Raw genomic sequence first — 26,012 nt, 5'->3', positions numbered from 1 at the left:
ATTAGGCAGATCCCCTCAGTATCTGAAAGGCAAACTTCAAAATTACTGTCCTGCTTTCACATTGAGATCCAGCGACAAGGCCCTTTTGAACATTCCTCGGATTCGTGCCTCAAAATACAGTGGCAGAGCTTTTTCTTATACCGCTCCGATGGCATGGAATCTACTTCTTGCTTACCTTCATAGCTGTGTGGACTTCACTCAGTTTAAGAAATTGCTAAACACCTATTTTTTTTAAATAAATAGATGCAATACATAAAGAGGCCGAGTGCCGAGATACACTTTCGGGTGTGATTCATTGCGCTTTACGAAATGGATATAACATAACATAACAAACCTAAAGTCTATTAAAACTCTGGAAAAAAAGATAGCAGAAAATGACTGGGAAAAGATCCTAAGAAATACAAAGAGGGTCAGGAGAAACCTATGCTATAAATGCACCCAACTCAACTATTTACATCAGACGTACCTGACCCCCATCTGGAGTGGTGAAAATGTACCCAGGGTCTCTAGATAATTGACCTTGCCCCTGGGTTCCCAGGGCAGGTTTCTTATATATGCTATGGATATGCACTGCAATGTTGCAATACTGGATTAAAATCATATTGATACTTATGGAACTCAAAAGAAGACCAATATCATTAGATATCATGATATGGTTACTGGACCAGATGCTATACCCAGCGAAACACAAACACGCATCCAGGTTTCCAGACCTGGGGCTCATATTAGTGAAACGAGCAATAGCAATGTCTTTAGAAAGCTTGGCAAACCCAACCCATTTAAAAAGAGGCTGGCTGATTTCCAGATATAGACTAGAAAATAAATAACGGTACAAAAACAGCTGAACAGAGGGCAACGAAGCACTGCCGGCGTGGTGCTATGGGAGATGATATTGTTATCGATGCAAGCTAAAACCGATGGCAGACCCCCTTAGACATTAGAAGTTGGAGATTCAGTTAATTACCAATAACTACTGGTCTGGAGATGAGAGGTCCAGAAGTGAGTTGCTTCTATGCGAGATACTTGAATGAGAGCTGGCTGCAAGTAATACCAGATGTAAGATGTATTTTGGGTGCTCCTTCCCCATGTGAACTCACTGAAGAATGATTGATCTGTGTCCGCATACTGTTGTCCCATTGTTTAAAAGTTGATTGTATTTAGTGGACCTGATTCAGAAAGGGCCTCCGCACTCGTGGTGGAGGTGTTGTGGTGGAGTCTCCGCCTCTGTAATGAGAATTCTCTTTGAGGAGATTCCGTCCCGAGTGCGTGGACTCCCGCACGACTGCCGGGACTCCGACATGAACGCAGGGGACCTTTGTGAATCAGGCCCTGTATTTACTGAGAGGGATACTACATACCCTTCTATTATTGTACTTGTATTGTGCTTCTGATGTTTTAGCAATGTTTGACAGTAACGGTGTGATGCACCTAATGTATGATAAGCATGTTAAATGCCAAAAAAACAAATAATTTAAAAAACACCATAGTCCTTTAAAAGAGCTTTCTCCATGTTGCCTTACCAAAGGAAGGCATGTTGTTTTTAGAGGCAATGAGTTTTCTTTATGTTCAAAGAAGGAGGATATTAAACTATACTTTAAACCAACTTTGTCTACTTTCACTTTCCTTTTGATGTGGGGATTGTCAGCAGCTCTGGTTTCTTCTAGATAGGTGGGATATTCTCCAAGGTCTACTAAATTGACTGGTATCATTACACACAAATAAATGACTACAGGTTAATATAGGTCACATCTGTGAGTGGACAGCCAGGGTCACAAATCACAATGGTGTTCTTAATCAGGGGTGTGTGATTGCTCCATTGTTGTTTTCTTTATTTATACAAGACTTTCCTTCTACTGTGAAGAAAGCTAATGGCAAACTTCCATCAATAACTGATGTACCAGTACATTTTTTACTATATTCTGATGAGTTTGTCATTCTGGATCGCCTGTCCATTGGGTTAGGTAAACACAATTGAAGCTCCAGAACTCTACTGTAAATCAATAGTCTCACAAACAATACAGTCACAACTAAGGTTATGGGGTTTTGCAAGTGCATGGTTCCATCCGCATGGTATATCTTTGAAATAAATAGTAGCGGCTTGTGCAGCTAAGCATGATGGGGCGGTTGGGTGGGGCGCGGATGCGGTGAGGGTGTGGCATGGAGGTGAAAATGACAAACGACAGGATAGGGAATGTAAAATAAACAAATGAATAAAAACCCTTACCTTGCCCTATGTGGCAAGGTAACTGGTTTTATGTATTTATTTATTTATTTATTTTACATTCCCTATCCAGTCCTTTGTCTCTCTCACCCCCTCCCCCTCCACCATGCTTACTTGCACAGGCCACCACTGGTTATAAAATTGAAAAAGGTACAATCTTACAACTATTTAGAGGTGGAGTTCGACGTGACTATGAGTTTTACTATACATGCTAAGTAACCATTTTCTGGGCAAATATGAAGGCTGTAGAAATAGTCTGTTATTTAAGGCTTATTTGAAAAGTAATAAGTGTTTCTACATATAACACAACATAACGTGTATTTGTAAAGTGCACATTCAATTGTGGTAACCGTGGCGCTGAATAACAGATGTTTATTAGTACCCAACTCAATGATTCTCATTTTATCGACCTCAGAAGGATGAAGGGCAGAGCAGATTTAAACCTATGACCATGAAGTCAACACAAGCCCCTACAGTGGATGAATTACTCCACAAAGCCACCAGACCCGGCTTTGTTTATAGAGTCTTCAGCCATATAAAAAAAACTTGAATGCCGCCCTCTAGGCAACGTTCTAAATATGCACAATGTGAAAGGAGCTGAAGCTCTAGGGCTAAAATTAGGCTGTGCTCCTTATTTTATTACATGTAGAGGCTATATTACAATTTTTCTGACTTCTATCGGACCGCCAACAAGTCTTTTGCAGCAGACTGGTTTCTTGCTTTATGTAAAAGCGTGCCTGCTTTGGCAAAGTTAGCAGTCTTGTGTTCTAAATTAGGCATACCACTTAAGTTTGAGCAGCTAAGACTGCGACGTCAACTTTTAATAACAAAAGCATTGTTCAAGAAGAGAGCAAAATAAATACTTGTGAGACATTGGGTTGTTAGTTGCAGGGGTTTAACCCTAATCAACCGCCAGCTACAATCCTTGCAGAGCGAACTACAAATGTAACTAAATTAACCTGTGCGCAACCCTCTGGTAGCTTGGCACAAAAGCAGTCAGAATGAACATTAGCCTTCAAATAGCCTTGGAGAACAACTATTTCCTATACCGGGACTCCTTCTATTTACAAATCAAAGGTGTCTCCATGGGCGCCTATTTTGCTCCAAATTTTGCAATTCTTTATGTTTATAACTTGGAGAAAACCCACATCCTTACTAGCAACAATCCATTTCTAAATTGCATTTCCCTTTGGCGTCGTTATATCGACGATATTTTGGTCTTTTGGAAAAGTACAACAGATAACCTTGACCAATTTATGATGTGGTTAAATCAATCTCAACAACATCTTAATTTTACCTGTGAAGTAAAAAACAATGACCTCCCCTTTTTGGATGTTGCTATACACGCTGAGGATGGCAAAATTGGTACCCGCCTCTACCGTAAGTCCACCGAACGCAACACTCTTCTCCAATACTCCAGTTATCATCCCCGTGCACTCCGTGATGGTCTCCCATACGGACAGTTCTTATGCATTCACAGCAAATGTAAGTGGCATAAGGATTATTTCTATGAATCGGATGTCTTAATACAGAAACTTACAGATAGAGGATATCCCAAACGCTTACTGACCAGAGCCCGCAAAAGAGCTTGGTATTGTCCACGTGAATCACTACTCACCCCACATCCCATCAAAACTATGTCCAGAATTCCTTTTGTCTCTAAGTTCAGTCCATGCAGTTACTTGGTTTCTAAAATCATTAAACGCAACTGGCTTTTACTTAGACACCTAGACATCTTCAAGGAACCACCCATGTTTTCATACCAGCGGGGTAAGAATCTGGCTACACATCTGGTACATGCCATTACATGGCCTACCAAAACCAGTGTTACCAATACCATCACTGCATCTTGGGGCCTTCCCCCGACCATTGGACACTACAAATGTCAAAATTGTTCAGTTTGTAATCTTACACAAAATACAAAGGAGTTTAAAAGCGGCAACAAAACTTATACGCTCAAAACCTTTACCAACTGCAGGTCCCAGAATGTGATCTATGCAATCAAATGCCCATGCAACCTCACATACATTGGTCAAACGACCCAGATGATCAAGCAGAGGATTATTCAACATAAGAGTCGCATACTTTGCAAAACACTGACTGCTCCCCTTGTAGCCCATTTCTTAGAGAAAGGCCATAGTGCGACTGACATTACCTGGTAAGTGATAGACCAGCCTACACTTCCCCGCCGTGGTGGCAATATAAAAGCACTATTGAACAAAAGTGAATGCAAGTGGATGACCATCTGTAACTCGGTTTACTCTGGATTAAATACAATCGATGAATGGAATAGCACCATTTTACTCTAATCCACCTGCATTTGTCCTGCCAGCCATTAATCCCGCTCTGATCATTTTCTAGACTCCTTGCCATCATACTCATCCATGATGTTTTAACTACTGGCTTTTGATAAAGTTTTTTCTATCCATCCACAATTACTTTTTCCTCCCCTTACATGAATATGTCATTGTTTAGTATGGCATTCTAATTGCGGTCAATTTATTTATGTACTTGTGTGATCAGTTGTTGTTCCGACTCCTTACTTGTCCACAGTGACTCCTACATTTTCTGTGATTGCTTAGTGTCTTGAGCTGTGATAACCCATGTTGATTTCATTACTTATTTTCCATTTGCCAAGTTTACGAACCATTTACGGTTGACTGCAATTATTCTGTATGTAATGTCCCCTTTCCCCTTTCCCTTTTTTTCCTCCCCTTCCACCCATGCCCTCGCCCCTTTTCCTTGTCCTCTCCCCATCTCCTCTGCCATACTAACCTTTGATTACTTGTAATCGTGCCTTTTACAATTTACACGATTAGAGCGCACCATTTTGTTACCCTCTAGGAATGCAATTTAATGATGTGGCTTTATGTGTCATTACTTATGTTGTTATTGTGGCCCGTTGCCAATGTTAACTTCATCTTTATATACAATACTCATGGTTAAGAGCCGTTATGTACCATGCTGATTGCTCCCTTTGAAGTTCTGATTCCGGTACTAAGAGCATTGTTTTATTGACCACAACTCAGTGTTCTGTATTGAATATTCTTCTTCCTTCCTTGCCCATGCTTTCCCTTTCCTTGTCCCTTCTTGGTGTCTCCTATCTCTCCCCTGGATGCGCACGCACCTTTCACGTCATTTCCAAGCCCCTCCCTCCTTCCCTTTACTTCCTGGTTTTAACCCCGCTCGACTCACTGACTTTTCCAGACTCCGGCTGATTCAGACGCCTCTTGCCTAAATTCTGTTCTCTAAGTATGTCCGCATGAGCTTTCCCCCCCCCCCCCTTTTGTCCCGACCTCGGCTCACGATGGCTCCCCTAACCCCTCCCTTGTTTTTTCACATTTAGACTTTCCAAGTTCCGCGCTTCACTCGCGTTTAGATTACGATTCGATCAAGGTAGATACTTGCCATACCTTTCTCTTACCGCTTTAAATCACTTGCACTGCCGTTTATTACTCCTTAATCCTTTTAGATCCTGACCCCTCATTTCGGATTTGTTCCTGCATTGATGCTCTCACGGTCTCGTATATACCGGCTATACCCTTTCAGGTAAACACTACCCCAGTTCACGCCCGTCACTCCTTCTTTCCCTCTCAATCATGTCCCAGCAATTTACTCTCGACACCGGGTGGTGATATTTTTCTGATCTGTTCAACTTATTTCATCACTCGCCCATAAGCTACTTCCTCCTTTCCCCTCATTTCCTCCCCTGGCATACCAACTCCTTCTTTTTCCCATTCAGTATGCCTTTCCCTCTCTGTACCTTACCCCTCCTGTTCTTCTCCCCTTATACAGCACCGCCTGAACTAGTAAACCCGGTCCCGATGATGATCCTAAATTACTTGGATCGAAACGCCGTCGACTCGTCAGCTTAATTGATGGCACAACCTTGTCTTATGGTTCTACGAATAATGAGAAATACTTAATTTTATTGTTAAAACTGAGACCAGAACCTCTGATTGCATTGTATATGTTCACTTTCACTACACCTTGCGCCGTCCCCTTGCTGACTTCACTTTGGTACTTGCGTCGCTGTCTCTTTGTGTCCCGTACACCTCCCAGCACCAAGTACAATTTCGGGTTGTTTTATACCAATTGATCTTGCTTGCAGTGCTGATATAACTGTAACATTTTCCCATTCATGATTGGTTAAATTTCCTTAACCCTTTCCTCCCCCCCCCTTTTTTTTTGTATGAATCGTATTTAATACATGATGCTTTTTGCTAAACAACTTTATAGTTTGAGAGTCTTCCTTTCCTTGCTTGCAATGTTATATACATGCATGTATAACTGCCTTTGAATGATACCAGTTGAGATCTTTTGTTGCTCCTTAGTTACTTACCCTAATCTCAACAAGGTTTATGGGTTTACGCTCCTGTTGTTTTTTTACAAGATGAGAATGTTGTAGCAGGAACTGCTGTGTATTCAGTCTGACCGGTGATGCACCTTGGGCGAATCGTTGAGCAGGTAGGTCCTGGTTTTCTCTCAGTGAACAAATCACTTATTGGTCCCGTTTTGGATTTGGGCTTACTGGTCACCTTCAGCACTACTTCCAAGAGTGCAGGACTGGAGAGGTACCACTTGGATGGTCAGGGCTCACACAGACAGTGTCCAGGTGTGGGTTCAAGATGGTTGGAGCCTCTTCTGTCCCTGAAGCTCTGATCCTGAGGGCAGCCAGCTAGCCCTTGGTGTCACTTCTGGAAGACCAGTGTTCAAGGACAAGATCTGGGCTCAAACAAGGGTGCAGATCTCTAGGGCTCATAACAGGCTTCAGGCAGCAGAACAGTCCTTATTGGTCCAGCAAAATAATCCTTCTGGATTACACAGCAGGACACTGCAGCAGGCAGTCATCTGGTAGTCCTTCCACAGGTCCAGGAGTGGGTCAGAGGAGTCCTCTTTTTGTACCTGGTAGCTCCTTTAAAGTGGGAGAAACTCCTGGAGGCTTCTCTTTACAGATGTGTCTGGAAGTTCTTGACCCTCTTCCCTGACGTCAGTCTGTCTGCAGACACAAAAGGATACTGTGAAGTTATTTGTGTGACAGAAGGGTACAGCCTATTGAAGTGCAAGAGGGGATGTGCACAGCTCCAAATCCCACTACCCCATCCTGCATGAGATGGCCTATTCAGGCACACCTAGTCCCTCTACTGTGTGGCTGTCTGGGAGGAATATACAAAGGCCAACTGGCACTTACATCTAGTCATGTGACCCAGGAACAGGCACCAAATGGTTAAGACAAGACAATGTCAACTTTCTAAAAGTGGCATATTCAGAACTGTGACTTAAGTGGCCTAACATTCAACCTTACTATTAAAGAGGAGTTTGAATTGCAATCCCTCCCAAAACAAACATGACTTTCCAACCTAATCCCAATCAAAAGTTAGCACTAAATAAATGTAGTCAAATGAAGCAATTATATCCTGTGGGAGAGGAAGGCCTCAGAGTAGTGAAAAATGAATTTGTGAGTTTTTAACTGCTAGGACATTCAAAACTTAAAAGTACTTGTCTGACATTTTAAGTACAAGGCACCAAGCCGTATGCACTGTTTAGGGTCTTCGTTAGGGGTGACCAATATGTATTAAAAACTGAGTTTTGGGCTTGGAAAATGGGCTATTTTGCCAAGTCAAATTGGCTGTTTAAAATTGCATACAGGCTACATGGCAGACCTGAGACATGTTTAAAGGTGCAACCTAAGTGGGTGGCACAATAAGTGCTGCAGGCCTACTAGTAGCTTTTAATTCACAAGCCCTTGACATATTGTATTTCTCTTTACAACGGACTTACAAGTACATTAAATATGTCAATTAGGTGTAAGCCAGTTTTACCATGCTCTACAGAAAGAACGGAGGCACATAGAACTGGTTAGCAGAGGTAAAGTGCACAGAGTCCTAAGGCCAACAAAACTTATTTCATAAAAATGGAAGTGGTGAAGGCTAAATGTCCGGGGGAAGACCACCCTACCACTGACAGGTCTAACAATACTACATAGCACATATATGTTACACATTAAAACAAAATTACACTTTTCAAATTGAGTAATTTAATGAATGCTCATGGAGTTCAGTGCATTTGCGAACTGTGCCCAGTCACAACTTCCACCATAAACATTTGCCATTTAGATTGGGTGCTCAATTAAAGTGACACACAAGTGCTGGGGCGAATCTTTCATCAAAATATCTGAGTCTGTTGATAAGACCTGATGTGTTAGTGCTCATAATGCTCCTTTGTCTTGTTTTTAAAACATTTTGGGTTAAATACATGAAGCTTTTTGTTGAAAATAGCCTTCACACTGTGGCAGCAGCATTCAGATACCCCTTTAAACTGAGTTTGCACAGAGTAGCTATAACAGTAGCTTTATTTTTTAATGCTTGTAAGAAGTGTTTGGTGCAATTGTATGTACATTAATATTTAGATTTTTGTATGCATGTTGTACTTCAATGGATGATATTTAAGTTTATAGTGATTTGACTGTTCCTTTTATGAATTGTGAAACTCTATTTTATGGGCAAGTTATTTAATAAACTTGTCTTTGACTTTACTTTAAACCACACTGAATTAATAAAATTACAAATAAAAGTAGATTAAAATAAATAAGGTATAAGAAAAATTTAACATAATAAAAAACAGTATTAAAGCTTGTATACCAGTAAATAAAAATTAGTTAAATATATTTAAAGTATGTATTAAGCCAATAATTAAAGTCATCTTTAATAAAATGTATTTAAAAGCTATTCTAACGTTAATAATTGAAATCCATACTAAGTTACATAAATACCTAAATATATTTAAATCCTAAAATTAGATTATTAAGTTAGTAATTCATTAACAAATAATTTAGTGCAATTAGTGGTTATGGTGAGGTTATTACATTGAATTAATAACAAAATAATGTACATAAAAGAAAGGGTTCGAATTGTTATACAAATTGGCATATTCTTAAATAAAATATATTTAACGGTAAGATTAATTAAGTAAAATCATTCAACATTAATTCCATTATTTTAAGTTCAGGGATACTTAAAAAATGTTTAAATTACAGAGAAAAGTAGAGGGCTACAACTGCAACTAAGAAACAATTGATAATAAATAAAGAAAGCTGGGATAATGTAGTGGAGGCCGGTGTAGTGGTTTTATTAAAAAACCTTTCCTTGATGATTTTGTCTCAATAAATGAAGTGTTTGTGAAGGAGTTGTAGGTCGAACTTGTAGTGTACAGGCCTGTGAGTTATCAGTAAAATCTATATGTAACTTTATGAGAAGAACATGTAGGCTATCAGGTGTCATGAAGAAGCAGAATGAAATGTTTAGAAATGGAAACCAATCTTGTGCATAGAACTGTTGAGGATTTCTGTGCATTTAAGTTTGTTGTTATTTGCTATGTGCAAAATGTGGTTTTACACTTAAATATACATGTGTACACTGATATAACGCTATTGTCTTTTAAAAGACTTTCCGAGGAGGTATGTGTTGTGTCCTACTACAGTGGCAGTTAGGTTGCTATGTTGCGTACCCAGACACCCTTGTTCCTACTAACTCATTCATCCGCACTCGAGTATTCGTGTGGGGGAAAGGCCCCGAGCAGTCTCCTCCCCTTTATTTATATCCTCTGGCCACACCTTGCCCGAGGTGAAGCGGGAGTACACCAGGGTTCAAGATAACTAAAGAGCAGGACTGCTGGCCTGCTACAGTATACATGAGTTTTCTTACCTAAAGTTAACTGGGCCTCAATTAGGGCCTGGAAGCCACTTTATCGAAAATGCTCTTTATTTCTGCAGCACACAAGTAAAACTGGTCTTGTTGTTTTTTATTGTTATTGTTCATGCTCTTCCCGTTAAATCTTCCTATTGCTCAGTTAAGGACCTTCTGTTAGTTTACTGTACCCTATCTATTCATAATAGTTTGCTGTTGTTCATGTAACTAGTTTGTTCCACCAGTGAGCAGAATGATTATTCAGGTAGTGGGACAGTGCTTATGTACTAAGGCAATATGACGTTTCATAAAGTTGTGCTCTGATTAGCTGAGAATGTTACTTTTTCCATCACACTACAGTGATTCTGCAGTTCTGTTAATTTAAAATGTGAAAACAATGTATAAAAAGACTTGATTTTGGGGTGAGCCAGAAGACCTTCCTGAAGACTTAGATGCTGTTAGGGATGCTGTCCATTTCTCTCTTGAATTTGCTGCCCATTTCAGACTTAGACTACTTTCCTGTTTTTGCACTTCGCTCTATTTCCCTATTTACTGAGAGCCCTGGTAAAAGTGCTCAAACCAGCCCTCCTTCTTTGCTTTCCTCATGCTATCTCTCTCTTTCCATCCATTTATGCTCTCTCTTTCCTTTTCTTCTCTCTCTCTTTTCTGCCTCTGGTCACTTTCTCTTCACCTACCCCTCCTTCCCTTTCTCTCTCTCTTGAAGCTTCCGCATGCCTGCTGCACGTAATCCTGTTGAGCAGGGGGAAGTGACAGAAACACTAACAGTGGGCAGGGGATTTCAAAACTGGCCTCAATGGGCACCAGCCCACCAGAGCACTGCACAAGGGAATATAAGGCCTGTTCTGCCTTGGACTGACTGGAGTACATAGTCAAGAAAAGCCTTCGTCAGCTAACCTACCACTCATGAGGGAGTCTATCCTAACCACTTATTGGCCCTCAAGCTCAGCTATGAGAGAGCAAATGACAATTCATTAACAAGGCGGTATGAAATGATAGAACAGTTTCAGGAGGATGAAAGGAAGACTCTGGGAGTCAAGTTTGTTAATCAAACTCAGGCGAACATGCCTATGATAATTCGGTAAGTCAAGCTCTCATAATCAATTGTAAAAGTATTATGCTGTCGAAGTCGGGATATGCGTACCTGACATAATGACTACTCCAGGCTTTACAGGTAAAATGGTTGGTTGGTAGAAGGACATTTGGATGCTGTCTAGGTTGGTGGACACTCTGGAAATGAAAATAGGAAAATGTACACACTTTTGAATGGTGGTGTACTGGATTTAAATATTTTTAAATCAATTTTGTATGCCATGTTTACATGTAGTTGCACCAAGGGCCTCTACAGAGCCACAGGACAGTATCTCTTTACATTCCAAAGATTTCAAGTCTTAATTATCAGTTTTTAGATATTAGGGGACAGTTCCTTTATGAGTCTTGCTGCTTCCCCTACTCTACATTCCTGAGCTAGTGTTTGAAAGGTGAGTGTAGAGAATAGAATGTGATGATGTAATGGAATGTCAGTGTGTCTGCTGGTGGAAGCTTGGCAGCTACTGACAGATGGAGGCCGGATGGAGATTTGACAAAGCTACAAGAAATGTGACTATAACTAGGTCCTAATCCAAAAAGAAATTTATTGTAATGCACAGGTTTATCAATGTGCAGAAGCCCACAGCAGACACAATGTGCATGATGTTGCAAGAACTGCAAGCTAGTGTCTTTGAAAATTGGATAAAATAGTGTAAAACATTTTGTAGTGGCCTATTTCACTATTTCCAATCTAAGAACATCATATAATTATTGGTCAAGTAACATACCAAAGGGGTGAAGTATAGAGGGTGGGAAATATAGATGGAGATAAGGAAATATCTCTCTTGCTGAGTTAGGAGATATCAGAAATGTCCAGCTGCTTTTATATTCATAGTTTGCTATTGGTAGGGAGGATAGTTTGTAAGGTTGGAAGGACGGGGTTTACTCAGACCTCATTTTCCTATTAGGAAATGTATCTGTTTATTCAAGTATACAGCTGCACAGAATGTGCCAGTACGAGACATTCAAATGCCGCAACTTGATCTCTGGCCTCCCCATCTATCCCAACAGGTTGCGCGTGTCTGCTTCATGACTGAAATAGTGTTAGACTTTGTAATTGGCAATCTACTGCCCCAAATAATTGATAGTTTATTCTGTGATGGTAATTGTCACACTAAAATCTTGTATCTAACAATGAGACCTCTGTCTAATTTGATTATTTGTCATGTCAAAATTAATGATTTTTGCAAAACTGTGTTATATCATAGTTCAGGGGTACATCTTCATTTTACCCTCATCTGTGCCCAGTTTTACAACCTCACTTCGAGTCACTGAGTTAGAGTGTTTGCATTGGACCTTCATTCCCAGGTCAAAGAACCTTTGCTTCATCTATGGATGATAGATATACATTTGTATTTTAGTGGAAACAGGTTTTTTTTTAAAAAATCTTTTCAATTGCCTGTGATATCAGGACATAGTTCTAAACTACCCCTGGAGCACACTCAAGTGATAATTCCAAGGTGGACTGGACCAATGATGTTTGCTCTGGTTTGAGGCCAGTACAAGAGTTGTGGCTAGTGAGTTGCTGATTTGACATTAAGGAGCTCATTGCGATGGATGTTGGGCACGCATCCCACTGCCATCGCTACGGCAGATAGTTGGTGGGTCCACCCAATATATTACGAAACAACTGTCGTGAAGGCGGTCGGAAACATACATTTTTCTATTGCGGCTCATTCTGCGGCCTGAAAAAGGGCCATAACACAAGCCACAATAAAAAAATGCATGACTTCAAACATCCATGCACCATGTGCCAGGCACCATGTGGTGTCTGCCATGCGGTGTACGGCTGTTTGAGGGTGCACCTTATGTGCCCCCTTGGCCCCAGAGCGGAGTCCACGGGCGAAGGCGGTCCTGCTAGGGGCCCCAAAGTCCCTTTCCGTCTGCCTTTACATGGCAGTAGATTCACCATCTAAAGGCTGAGGGAATGGGACATCCTAATCCCTATGGCGGTGCCTCTGCAGGCACCGCCTCCATTGTAGGGATTAAGCTATGACCACTGAACCGACAGGCTCCTTGAGTCTGATAAGGTGGCGCTTTTCCCCCACCACCCAAATCCCTCCTGACCAATACACTGGATGTTGGGCGGGCAGCCACTGACGGCCTGGCATGGGACCATTGCCCTTCTCTGGATTTAATTAAACTGCAGTAAGACTGGGTGTATTTTAGATCTGAATGGCGGAGGAGGGCATCTAAATGTCACTGAGTTCTGCAATTATTCTGCCAAGAGACATTCTGCAAAAATATTCCAGTTACTATGAACATATTACATATAGTTTGCTCTGAGACAAAAGGTGGACCCATTCGTTGGTCTCTCTCTGCTGCTTTAGTAATAGAAGATGAAGTAAACTGAGTTTATTCCAATTCATTTCCCAATGCAGCAAACTGAATCCACTTCATTCTTTCTGTATTTTTTTATGTTTATTGAACAAAATACTTGTACTGACATCAATTAAAAAAGCAATATATGTCAAATGTTTAAACTGTCGAGAAATATCATAGAATGATGCAAGTCATTAATTTCCCTGGATCTGTAGTTTCCATAATTGCAGGGGTCCACAGGGTACCCTACATCCCAGCTGATCATGGGCTCAAACACCACAGCCATTCCACATTACTTTTGAGTAAATTTTGAGTTTGATCAATCATACAAGGCATTGTCACTCTTTTTAGCTCTTTCCGCTACAGTGTCATAGACCCACCCACATTAGAGGGGCACTGATTTTGCTGGAGAAGTATAGGAACAGTTGGTGGAAGAAACTTTGCTATTATCAAACATTTCTGGATTTTTACATCTCATAATCCCAAAGAAATGATGCATATAGTGTTTGATGTTTGTGGGGGATTTTGGGTAGCAAATAGTGTTGAGATTTGCACAATTAACATAACCCCGTATTTCCATGAGTCTCTAATTTTAAAAATTATCTGGTATTTGTTGTTGCTGCTGTTTTATATAGCGCAAACCCGACTCGAAGGCACTAAAGCACCTACATGAGCACCAGTTACATTACAAAAGGATTTTATTTTGTAGCCACAGGAAAATTAAGTAATTTGCCCATAATCACAGGATGTTGATCCGACGCCGAGACTTGAACCTGGTTCCCCAATTCCAAAGTCGGCAGCTCTGGTTTTTACTACACATCCTCACCCCTTATGTGCCAGCCCACACTTGGACCATACACCTCTTTTGGCTTTTGAAATCTGTCCTACCTGTCTGAATCATGCTAAGAATGGTCCCTGTCAAGGCCCTTAATTGACTTATGGCCTTCTGTATTTTCCAATTTCCCCTTACCTACTTTTGGTGTATGCTGTAATGCCACATACCTCTTTGTGTTGTCTTTTATATCTGTTTCTGTATCTGCTTTTCTTGTCTGTAGCTTTCTTTCTCCCTCTTTTGTTACTGTGGCCTTTCTCTGACCCCACCTTTACATATCTTGTTGTAATGAAAGGTTGTTGCTAAAGTGAACAGAAAGGAACTCAAGCTCAGGACATATAGGTTGATGGTGTAGTGTCCTACATACACTGGACACGGACACAAGGCTAGATTCACGCTATGCTTTATTTATGCAGCCTTCCTCGTCCCTCGCCTACTCTACTCTGCCCGTTCCCGGGCATTCCCTTGTCTCCTCCCTGATCCCGCCTCCAACCAGCCTCCTCAGCCGAGGAGGTCCTAGCGCCCCACGTCAGTGCACAACATTACAGATGGGATGCTTTATTGAGCAAGCATTCTATAGTACAGGAGTGTAGATGGTCTTGGGCCCCAATAGGGTGTTGTACGCAGCTCGCCTCAGAGTTCAATGATGTCATGAAAGAGCCGCATGGCAGAATGCCAGTACCACATACCATTTTTATTTCCCTCCTTTCATCGTTGTTTTTCTGATTCTTTTCTAGCCATTTCTCTTCATTATTCATTTTTTTTACACACTGACTAGTTGGTTACTTGATTTTCAGATTTCTGAGTAAACCTTTCCAAGTGCTACTTTGATAGCTATAACTTCACATACGTTTAGTTAGGAATTGTGATTCAACTTCTGTAAAATACTGTGGTTGGTATGGATATTCTAAAGGTGTGCACTATCTTTTTGTCTAGGTCCTCAAGTACTTCAGCCTGATGCTGCTGCTGATGAGGCATGGACCATTTTCTTCGGGAAGATGCAGAATCGGCTGCTGGTACTAGTGGTAAGTTATTTTCCTTTCTCAATGTTTTGTTAAGGTATTCCTTCCTTTCTTCCAAGAACAGATGCTGGACCTTTATGAAAATATCCAGCCTCCTGTGTTTCAGTCTCTCTACCATTAAAATGAATGGGTAGAAGAAAAGGTGCATCACACGGTTCCCACTCATACTCAGTATCTCCTCCATTCGGTTCCAGCCAGCCCACAAATTACTGTCTCATCAAGGCATGTGCCACATCTCCCCACAGTTTCTGCCTGAGTGTCTACTTTTAATGGCTTCCATTACTGTTCCGTCTTCTACCTCTCATTAACCATGTGACTAAGCCTACTATATGATTGATCGCCCATCCTATACATAGGAAAACTTAAACCAGTCACAAGTCCTGACTTTTCATTAGAACTTACCTTACCCAATATATTTTGCAGCTCATCCCATGAATTATTCAAACCAGTTGTGGTCGGAGAGGGTGGAAAGGACAGTTGAAGATGGTTTTTTTTAGGGTTAAGGGAGAGGGTGTGAGACTGCTGCAGAAAATAAGGGTGGTATTTTACAAATTTCTTTTAATAAAGGGCTGTGTTTTTTTTCCTTAAATATGTGTCTAATTATATTTTTTTTATTTACTACTTGGTATTACTGGTTAGTGTAGCATCACCAATAATTAAACAGGAAGCGCCAATGGCTATGCGCAGCATCGGGTTAGCTGCCTACCAGGAGTTGGAAGCAGGGTCTTGCTGCAACACAGGCCCTGTGGCTAACTAGATGCCACCCATGAGCAAAGGCTGTGTGCCAATTGTAGTTGGCTACCTGCAGGGGGTCATCAGCTTACAAGTGAGTTGGCCACAGGACCCGGCTTAAGGACAGGCCCTCTTGCCAATCACCTGCTGTTTCACGGCTTAAGGCCATGCGCAGTGAAGGGGTAGCTGTCAGTCAGGGGTTTGCCACTGAGCCTGGCTGCAGGTCAAGCCCTGCGGCCAACCTCCAATCACACATGGGCCAAGGCAATGCGTGCCAGGAGGTAGGCTTTACCTACCGTAATAAAATATTACTTTACATTAAAAAAAAAACCTGAACCTCATGCCCGAGTGACTTTCTTTCTACCCACTCCTGCAATGGAGCCAAAATCTATTTGCCCCTTTTTTTGCCTTTTATTGATAGAGGCTCCATTCTATACTACATATAGACAGTAGCCTCGCTAGTTACTGCTGGAATGAGAGAGAGGCGGGATTAAACCATGCTACTCTGATGTAAATACGCACAGCTACCATGGCTATGGAAACAACTTCTGTCCGGACCTACCACCTGTGTTGTTATGAACTCCCAACAATATCAACTGAGATGTTAAGTTCACGTAAAAAGGAGGACTGCCTCCAAAAACCTAGATATCTCTTGATCAAACAAGTCTAGCACTGGGCAAGAACTGAACATGTGCACTAGATCTGCCTTATACCTTTGACACCGCAGGCTGAAAGTACCTGCATTTTCCTACAATTTTTGCCAGGGTATAATACATATCAAAAATAATTTTAAAATGCTTTGCCTGTAATCTCACTGCTAAAAGCAGTGCACCCTCAAGCTCAAGTGATTAAAGAAAACTACAATCCATATTATCAAGCCCATTCTGCCATTTTTTGTGGTGCTTTTCCAGATCATCTAGCATGAGGCTATTAAACAAAATCATAGAATTGACTTATTCTACAGCCAGCCTTATTCCGCAGAAGCTCCATCAGATTATTTTTAATAAAACCAATAGCACCCCCACATCTCTTTCACAGAAAATCATGGACATGAAGATGATATTTAAATAAATCTGTGTTACCTGATGTCATCATCTGATGATGCTCTCTGGATGTCAAAAGTTTATTTTAAAGGAAAAGGTCCCACTCGCTTCCCACCTCAGGCAGCAGTAATCTTTCATTATTGTCGGTAAAATTCGAGATCTCCAAAAGGAAGTGTAATAAATATATCTACCAATAACAATCTTCTTTCTAACAATTTCCCGAATCTTAAACGCTGCTTGTAACGTCTTAAATGTAAATTTTTTATAGTAGCTTGGCCTTAGCCTTACCTCCTATTAGTATTCACATATGGGAGGAGCACCAGCACCCAGGTAATTCCCACTCTCATTTACCCCAGAAGAGACTTTGTGTATTGTAGGGCAGCCACCCACTGGTAGTACCTAAGATTGGGGACGGCCCATACTCCGCTTGTCCTAGTCAAGGTCAGAAACCGAAACGCTATTCTTGCTTTGGAATCAGACCAAATAAATCTACCACGCATTTCCTCGATTAACTGAAACCACCTATTTTCAAACTCCAGAGGGATAGCCCTAAAAAGGTGCAAGACCATACATTTTGATCAAATTGCACTGACCTATAATCAAAAGGTGAAGATTATCCATCCTCCTTTTCTTGCTTTGTCAATTACTGGGCAAGAATTAGTTCCACTACCTGATCTATATTAGAAGTAATATTTATCCCTAATTAAACCACATGCTCTACTATACGGTCTTCCTCCAGTTGTACCCCATCATTAACCTCCAACTGAGACTTATCACAGTTACCACACCGAGATCCCATGGCCTAATCAGTACATTAGATTCCAATTTCCATATTAAAGAATCGATATAGAGAGCGAACAGCAAGGAGGAACAGGGGCACGCTTGCTTGTGCCTCTCATTATAAGAACGAAGTCAGAATGCCCACCCATGTTTCGAACTCTAGCTGTAGGATTTTTATAAACTGCTTGTATAGCCCTGATAAAACCTGGGCCACTATTATAGCATTCTAGAACCACTCACAAGAAATGGCGTGCTACCCTGTCAAAAGTCTTTTAGGCATCTAACAAAATCAATGCCATGTGATCACCTGAGACCGCTACCCATCAAATAATGTTATAACTCGGGGGATATGATCAGAAGCTCCTCTCGCAGGGATAAGTCATAATAATAATAATAATCCACATTTGTAAAGTGTGAACAATCACCCGTAAGGGTCTCTAGGCGCTGGGGGCCATCGGGAAGATTAAGCAAGCTATTGCCCAGAGTCACATGGTGCTGGGCTAAGCTGCCTCCGGCGCTGGGGATTGAACCGTGATCCCCAGATTCCGGAGTCAGTCGCCCTGGCCGCGGCGCCACACCTTGTCCCAGAAAAACTAATTTACTGATAACCCGACTTAACCTAGTTGCTAAACATTTTGAATAAAGCTTAGTGTCACTGTTGGTACTGTTGGTAAGAGTGATGGGTCTGTAAGAGTAAGGATCTTAAGGGGGGTTCCATTTCTTTTTAAACACTGCTATAATTGTAGTGCCCAAGAGTCCAGAGCGGGTTGGCCCCTTTGTACCCCTTATAAGATTTTAGCCATATCTGCCTCAAGCACCGGGAAAAAGACCTTATAAATCTCCAATGGATTTTTAATCTGTGCCCACCGCCATACCAGAAGGCAGAGCCTTAAGTGCCTCCCAGGTTTCATTATCATTGTCGTCTAAGTTTGACCCATAAATCGAACAAACAGTGAACGTTCTGGTACCAAATTGGAATTCTACTACCACTCATCGCCAGTATTTGTCAAAAATACTGCATTTAAATGTTCCTTGTGCAGTGTGTGCTACCAGCAGGAAGCCTAAATACTCCAAAAACCCTTTTCTTGAACATTCAACATGTGTTCCTTGCCTACAAAATATATCTGTACATAATGATTTCAGCCCTTCTGCAGCACTCCTTCTTTTCACCATATCTTTCAAGCCACAACTATTAACAGTAGCTAATATTAGTTTAGTTAAATGAATCATTAAAATATTCTCTAATCTGGTCCCACAGCATGGAATCATCCTTCATCATTAATCCTAAAATAGATGATAAGAAAAAGAAAACAAGAAACCATGCAGTGAACTCTGCAGACGCTCTAAAAATACTTTACTCTTCAGTGCTCCTCTTTTGTTATATACCCCTCCTCTCCATTCTTACCCTGTATCCCGACATTTCCCCCACCCCCACCTCCACCTACCCCACAACACCCTCCAACCCTCTACTACATCTGGAAGCAATCAGACCACCCCTGGCCTGAAAGATGACATCCATGTTTGCACGGGTCTTCCTCCTCACCAGCTTTGTGCACATTTACCCAATCAACTTCTCGTCGTGAGTACAGAGAGCAGCAAATTAACTAATCGTAAAACTCATCTAGAGCAGTGTACTGCCTGTAAATACAATCCTATACCCAGATTCTAAGAAATAACAAGTGGCATTTCTAAAACAGTAATGTTAAATCCAACTTTACCAGTGAAGAGGACTTGTTGTTACCATTCCATAGATATGAAACAAAATGCAGCTACTCCTCTCTGATCAGTGACATCAGCTTAAAAGTGTATTAAGGAATTCCCAATGTTAACCTATGAGAAGAGTAGGCATCACAGTACGGATTTTTTGTTACCTGTTTGTCAATGATAGGACCTGCAAAATATAGAAATATATGTCCTGCCTTTTACTTACACAGAACCTGGTCCTTAGGGCTATGGATGGTCTATCTTAGGGGTAATCTACATATAAGAAAAGGGGTGTTTAAGGCTTGGCAAGTAGTTTTAATTGCCAAGTCACAGTGACAGTAAACTGCACACAGGCACTTCAGTGGCAGGCCTGAGTCAGATTTGGAAGGCTACTTCTGTGGAAGGCACAATGAGTGCTGAAACCCACTACTAGCATTTAACTTACAGGACCTAGGTATATGGTATACTTCCTACAGTTATATTGAATAAAAAAATGTCAAAACTATACAGATCACAAAGCGCACCATTATTCCAAATTGCCTCCACAACGTAAGTGAGACACACATGATGGAACCTGCTTGAAAGGGCATGGCACGAACATGAACCTCGAAACATCCTAAATGAGAGAATGGAACTTGTTCACTAACCAATGCACACACAGACAAAAAAAAATCACATGTATTCAAGGAACACACAAAAACAAACACAAGAAAATTAAAACAAAATATGTCTATCCTCTATCCACCAATTGCACACATGTTTAGGGAAGAGAGCACATGCACATTAGCAGTGGTTAGCAGTGGTAAAGTGCTCAGAGTCCTAAACCCAACAAAAAGAGGGTCAGAAAAAGAAGATGAGGAAGGTATAAGGTTTGGGGTGACCCCTCAGAGGGCAGTGGTACTTTTGGGAGGACACAGTCTCTTTTGCAACCTTTGATTTGTGTTCTAGTGAAAGATAAAGCTGTTCCCAAACCAGATACTTCTTCATTGACATCACTAAATGTTTGTTCCACTTTTTTGCAAATGTTTCTGTAGCAAACGCAACAACTGGAATTCTTGGCTCATCGTATACTACTAATTGCAGACTTCCTGTCTCACAATATCAAAAGAGAGTAGCATTTGAATCAGGCACCCCACTAGCCCCAATTTGTCCACCGTGATTGTCATGGATTTGCCAGTTTCATCTCCTCTCCTTCAGAATTATGTAATCCTTGATATACTTGTACTGCTCAAAAAGGAGTTCCAGCATGGGCTGTATGACTTTACAATGCATGCCATTACAACGCATGCCTTTACAACGCATGCCCTTACCACTACTTGCTATCAGGGTGCACTGGAAGTTGGAATAGCATAATTTACGAATCCGAATCCAGTGTGTGCAACAGTAGGGAAGGTGTGTTGGAGTTAACTCCAACACCTTCTACCCCCTGCAACAAGCCTTTTGCGTTGTAACGACATGCGTTGTAATGGCATGAGTTGTAACGCTTCCGTTGTAAAGACTGTTTCCCCCAGCATGGATTGGGTTGAGTTCCGTAGTGATGGCACCTCCTCTATAAGGGCTATTTGCAGGTAAAAAACAAAATAAATTGTTAGACCCGGCCTCGTAGCATGGCTCTTCCTGTCCTCGCACTACCTAACCTGGTACCAGGGACCCCAAGCACACGGCCCAGCCGATCCTTCCCACCAGAACACACACACGCAACCCGGGCCTCCCCGTCCATGGCCTCTCTCCTTTCGGCCACCCCGGGCACGCGTGCCCACTTCGTGCACCAAGATGGCCGCCCGGCCCCAGCACAACCCGGGCCTAGAGGCGCCACTCCGGCTGGAGGACATCACGCTTCCAGGGGATGAGAGAGGGAGGAGCAGTTTCTATCGCACCTCTGAACTCCCCTGGGACGATGGGTTTCGATCGGCCCTCCGGCCTCCCTGAGGGCTGGCTCCACGCCTGCTGGGTGTCTGGGACTCCTCCCCGACCCGGCCCTGAAAGGATCAAAAGACAATGGCAGGAAACCTCGACAAGCGACCCCCAGGTGACAAGACCCCTGCCTGCACAGACTCCGGACATCAAAGAGGGGTCGACCTATAACAAGGGGTGCTCTGGGACTGTCCGGCAGATTCGCCTTGGAACATCTGAGCCCTGCTGAGTGACTCGCGGCTCCCCGAAGATCGAAGACCTCCGAACTGGTACCTGAGCCTGCTGAGTGACTCGCGGCTCCCCGAAGAACGTAAGACCTCCGAACTTGTGCTTGAGCCCTGCTGAGTGACTCGCGGCTCCCTGAAGATCGTAAGACCTCCGAACTTGTGCTTGAGCCCTGCTGAGTGACTCGCGGCTCCCTGAAGATCGTAAGACCTCCGAACTTGTGCTTGAGCCTGCTGAGTGACTCGCGGCTCCCCCAGACTCTCTTTGGTCCCGCCGGACCCCACGACGACAGCGTATCCCCCAGCTAGAGGATTGTGAGCTGTGCGCCGGGTACGCTCCTGCATTTGATCCATATCCCCCCAAAGACTGTCCCGCTACCTCCTATCCCCGCCAAGACTCTGTGAGCCCACGCTCTGCTTGTAAATATCTGCCTTGCTGATCATAAAGATCCTACCACTTCGATTTGATAAAGCTTGAATCCTAAGAACCCTCGGTGTGGTGTCTCTTTGTCGTGTGGTGCCAAGTGTACGGTCCTAGATACGAGATTCCTCCCCTGCGGAATCTCCCGCCAGTGCCCGGCTACGATACTTTGAGGGTGGGTCTCAGGACAGTCAGGGCCCCCTCCGGGCCCCTCTGAGGTCGCCTTCTAACATTGGTGGCAAGCGGCAGGATTCGGGCCCATAACCTAAAGATCGTACCGTGAACGACTGACACACTACCGACAAAGATGGCAGAAGGAAGCGCCATGAGCCCCGCAGAAACCAACACCAACAGGGTGTTCCAGGTGGAACAACTAGAAGAATACACGCACAAAGAACTGAAGCAATTCTGCAAAGAACTTAAAATCGCTACCACCGGTCTCAACACCAAAGAAGATTTGCAGAAAGCACTGAAAGCTTGGGTGGATGCCGGGGCCTCCCGCCCAGAAGGCATGGGGGAGCGACACGACGAAGCAGAACCCACCCAAGGCGAAAGCAGCAGCAATCAGGTGCGAGGCTTCGTGCCAGACGGGGGCCTTTCCCCGGAAGAGCTCGCAGACAGAGAGAGAAGTCGCAATCACGAACTCGAGTTAGCCAAACTCAAAATCGAAGGCGAATTGAAATTAGCGGAAAAAAAGCTAGCAGTAGAACAAATGCGCGTACAAGGCGAATTGGAAGAGAAGAAGCTCCAACGGGAGCACGAAGGAAGGAAGCTCCAACTAGAGCACGAACGCAGCTTGAAGGAGATCGAGCTCAAAGCCAGAAACGAGGAAGGGAGGCCCCCGGGGAACCGAGAGGCGACCTCCCCGGCGGAACAGAAGGTCCACATCCCCAAGGACGTGGTCAAAGAATATTATAAAAATGATGACATTCAACAATGGTTCAGGGCCTACGAGGTCGCCATGACCTCTCATCGGGTCCCGCAGAAGGACTGGGGGGCAGGGCTGTGGGGACGGTTTCTGAGCGAAGGAAGGGACACCCTGCTCGACCTACCCCTCTCCCTGCAGACCTCCTACAGCCACATGAAAGAGGCTCTCCTCACTAGGTACGGCCACACCCCAGAGATGTACCGTCAGCGATTCCGGGACTGCAGGAAGATCCCGGGCACCACCTGGGTGGAGTATGTAAACTTTTTCAGTCGGGCCTTCGATGGGTGGATCAAGGGCAGCAAGGTCACCACCCTCGAGGAACTTACCGACCTCATGTTGTGGGAACACCTGGCGGCAAACTGCTTTGTGGAACTACGCCAGCATCTGCTCGACAGCAAACTCACCGATCCCCGGAAGCTGGCTGTGGAAGCAGACCGCTGGACCAACACCCGGGTCCCCCGGAGCAGTGTAGGCGAATACCCCCGAGCCAGTCAGGGACCACCCCGCCAGAGAGGGGGAGGGAACCAGGGAGGGCAGAGAGAGTCCCAGTCGAGTCCCCCGAAGGCCCAACCTCCACCTTTCCCGGCGCCCCCCCCCCGCCAGTCTCCGGACCCCCCGGGAGACGGGGGCACCGGGTAACCATCACTTGTTTCCGTTGTCAAAGGCCCGGGCACTACGCCAATGACCCGGAGTGCCCCATGGCCCCCCAGGTCCCCCCTGTGCAAACCCTGCTAGACAGATAGCCAACATAGCCCTGGGGGAGGAGGTTGAGGACACCGGGGAGTGGGAACCCGCAGCTATGGCCCTAGTATCCCTGGGAGACAGAGAGATGGTCCCTGGTAGCCTCCTGCCCTCCAACACGAAGAAGTACGGGCAGCTCGTCAAGATCAATGGCCACCAAATAGAAGCCCTGCGAGACACCGGGGCCAGCATCACCGGTGTCCTCAGGCACTTAGTCCCCGAGGAGCAGATCCTACCCAACGTCTTTTGCCCCGTAATTTCCGCAGATAATAGAGAGAGTATGTGTCAGGTAGTCCTGGTGCCGTTTGAGTGGGGAGGGGTGATAGGTAAACTGAGGGTTGCCGTAAGAACCTCCCAGCCGGTCGACTGCCTCTTAGGGAACGACCTGGAGAGTTCTCCCTGGAAGTACGTCGAGCGCAGGGCCCATCTAGGGATGATGGGACTCCCCAAGTGGGTGTGCGCCACCACCTGATCTATGTCCGCCCAACTCACCCCCCTGGGGGAAGTCGAGGACCCCCCGACCGAGGGAGTCAGAGCAGTCCCCGCCGAGGGTCCTCCCGTCCCCCCATCGGGAGGGTCAGTCGCCAGCGACGAACCCTCACCGTCCGACACCACCCCGGTCCCCGAGTTAGGCGATCTGGCCGAATTGGCCCCGTGGCGCCACGAGGGCGGGCCCACCCGGGAGGAGTTCTGCCGGGAGCAAGCCACCTGTCCTTCCCTGGTCGGACTACGGCACCAGGCCGAGGGCCAAGCCGCAGGCGACCAGACCGGAACGCACCGAGTTTATTGGGAGAATAACCTCTTGTACAGTGAGCAGAAGTCGGTGGAGCTAGGATCCGGCCGGGTGCTGGTGGTACCCCTACGCTTCTGAGACTTCCTCCTGGGCTTGGCCCACGACGTCCCCCTCGCCGGCCACCTGGGTCAAGACAAAACCTACAGCCGTCTCGTGACTCACTTTTACTGGCCTAGGATGAGAGTAGCTGTAGAAGCCCACTGCAAGTCCTGTCCCACGTGCCAGGCTAGTGGGAAGAGTGGGGGGAAGCGCAAGGCTCCCCTCCAACCCTTCCCGGTCGTCAGTACCCCATTCGAAAGAGTCGGAATCTACATCGTGGGGCCCCTGGATCCCCCCACCTCCCAAGGTCACCGTTTCATTCTGGTCCAAGTGGATCACGCCACCCGATACCCTGAGGCGATCCCCCTACGCACCGTCACGGCTCCCGTGGTGGGCCGAGCCCTGATGGGGATCTTTTCCCGGGTGGGTTTTCCCCGCGAGGTCGTGAGCGATCGCGGCACTAATTTTATCTCAAAATACATGACGTCCCTGTGGCAACAATGTGGGGTGTCCTATAAGTTCACCACCCCGTACCATCCCCAAGGGAACGGCCTAGTAGAAAGGTTTAACCGGACTCTGAAAGGGATGATCAACGGCCTAGAAGAACCCCTCCGGCGTAAGTGGGACGTCCTGCTCCCCTGCCTCCTGTTCGCTTACCGGGAAGTCCCACAGAAGTCCTTGGGGTTCAGCCCGTTTGAATTACTATATGGGCACCCCGTCCGAGGTCCCCTCAGTTTGGTTAAGGAAGGGTGGGAGGCAGCACCCCAGACCCCCCCACGAGATGTGTTCCAATACGTTCTGGCCCTCCGGAACCAGACCAGGAAGTTCCGAGAGCTGGCCGAGGCCAACCTGGAGGCAAGCCAAGAAGAGATGAAGCGCTGGTACGACCAGAATGCCACTCTGGTCGAGTTCCAGCCGGGCCAGCAGGTATGGGTCATGGCCCCCGTGAAGCCTGGCACCCTCCAGGACAAGTGGACCGGGCCCTTCAAAGTGATTGAGCGGAAGAGTCCAGTCACGTACTTAGTGGACGTCCAGTCGCCCCGGGATCCCCTGCGGGTCCTACACGTGAACCGCCTCAAGCCTCACTTCGTACGGACAGAACTGAGCCTCCTGCTGGCCACCGATGACGGGGCCGAAGATGAGTCCGATCCCCTCCCGGACCTCCTGTGTGTCAAGGAGAAGGATGGCTCCGTGGAAGGAGTGAACCTCTCCCCATCCCTCACTGACCAGCAACAAGCGGACTGTCGCCAGCTCCTAGGACAATTCTCCGACCTCTTCTCCCTGATCCCCCGAGTCACCGACTGGTGTGTCCATGACGTGGACACCGGGGACAGCCCGCCAGTAAGACACCGAGCCTACCGAGTCCCTGACCGAGTCCGGTCCTGCATTCAAGCTGAAGTCTCGAAGATGTTGACCCTGGGGTGATCGAGCCATCCGATAGTCCCTGGGCCAGCCCCGTGGTCCTAGTTCCGAAGGCAGCGGCCCCCGGTGTCGCCCCCGAGCT

The sequence above is a fragment of the Triturus cristatus genome, chromosome 11, assembly GCF_964204655.1.
Source record: "Triturus cristatus chromosome 11, aTriCri1.1, whole genome shotgun sequence".
Classification (NCBI taxonomy): domain Eukaryota; kingdom Metazoa; phylum Chordata; class Amphibia; order Caudata; family Salamandridae; genus Triturus; species Triturus cristatus.
Note: the sequence above shows the minus strand (reverse complement) of the source record.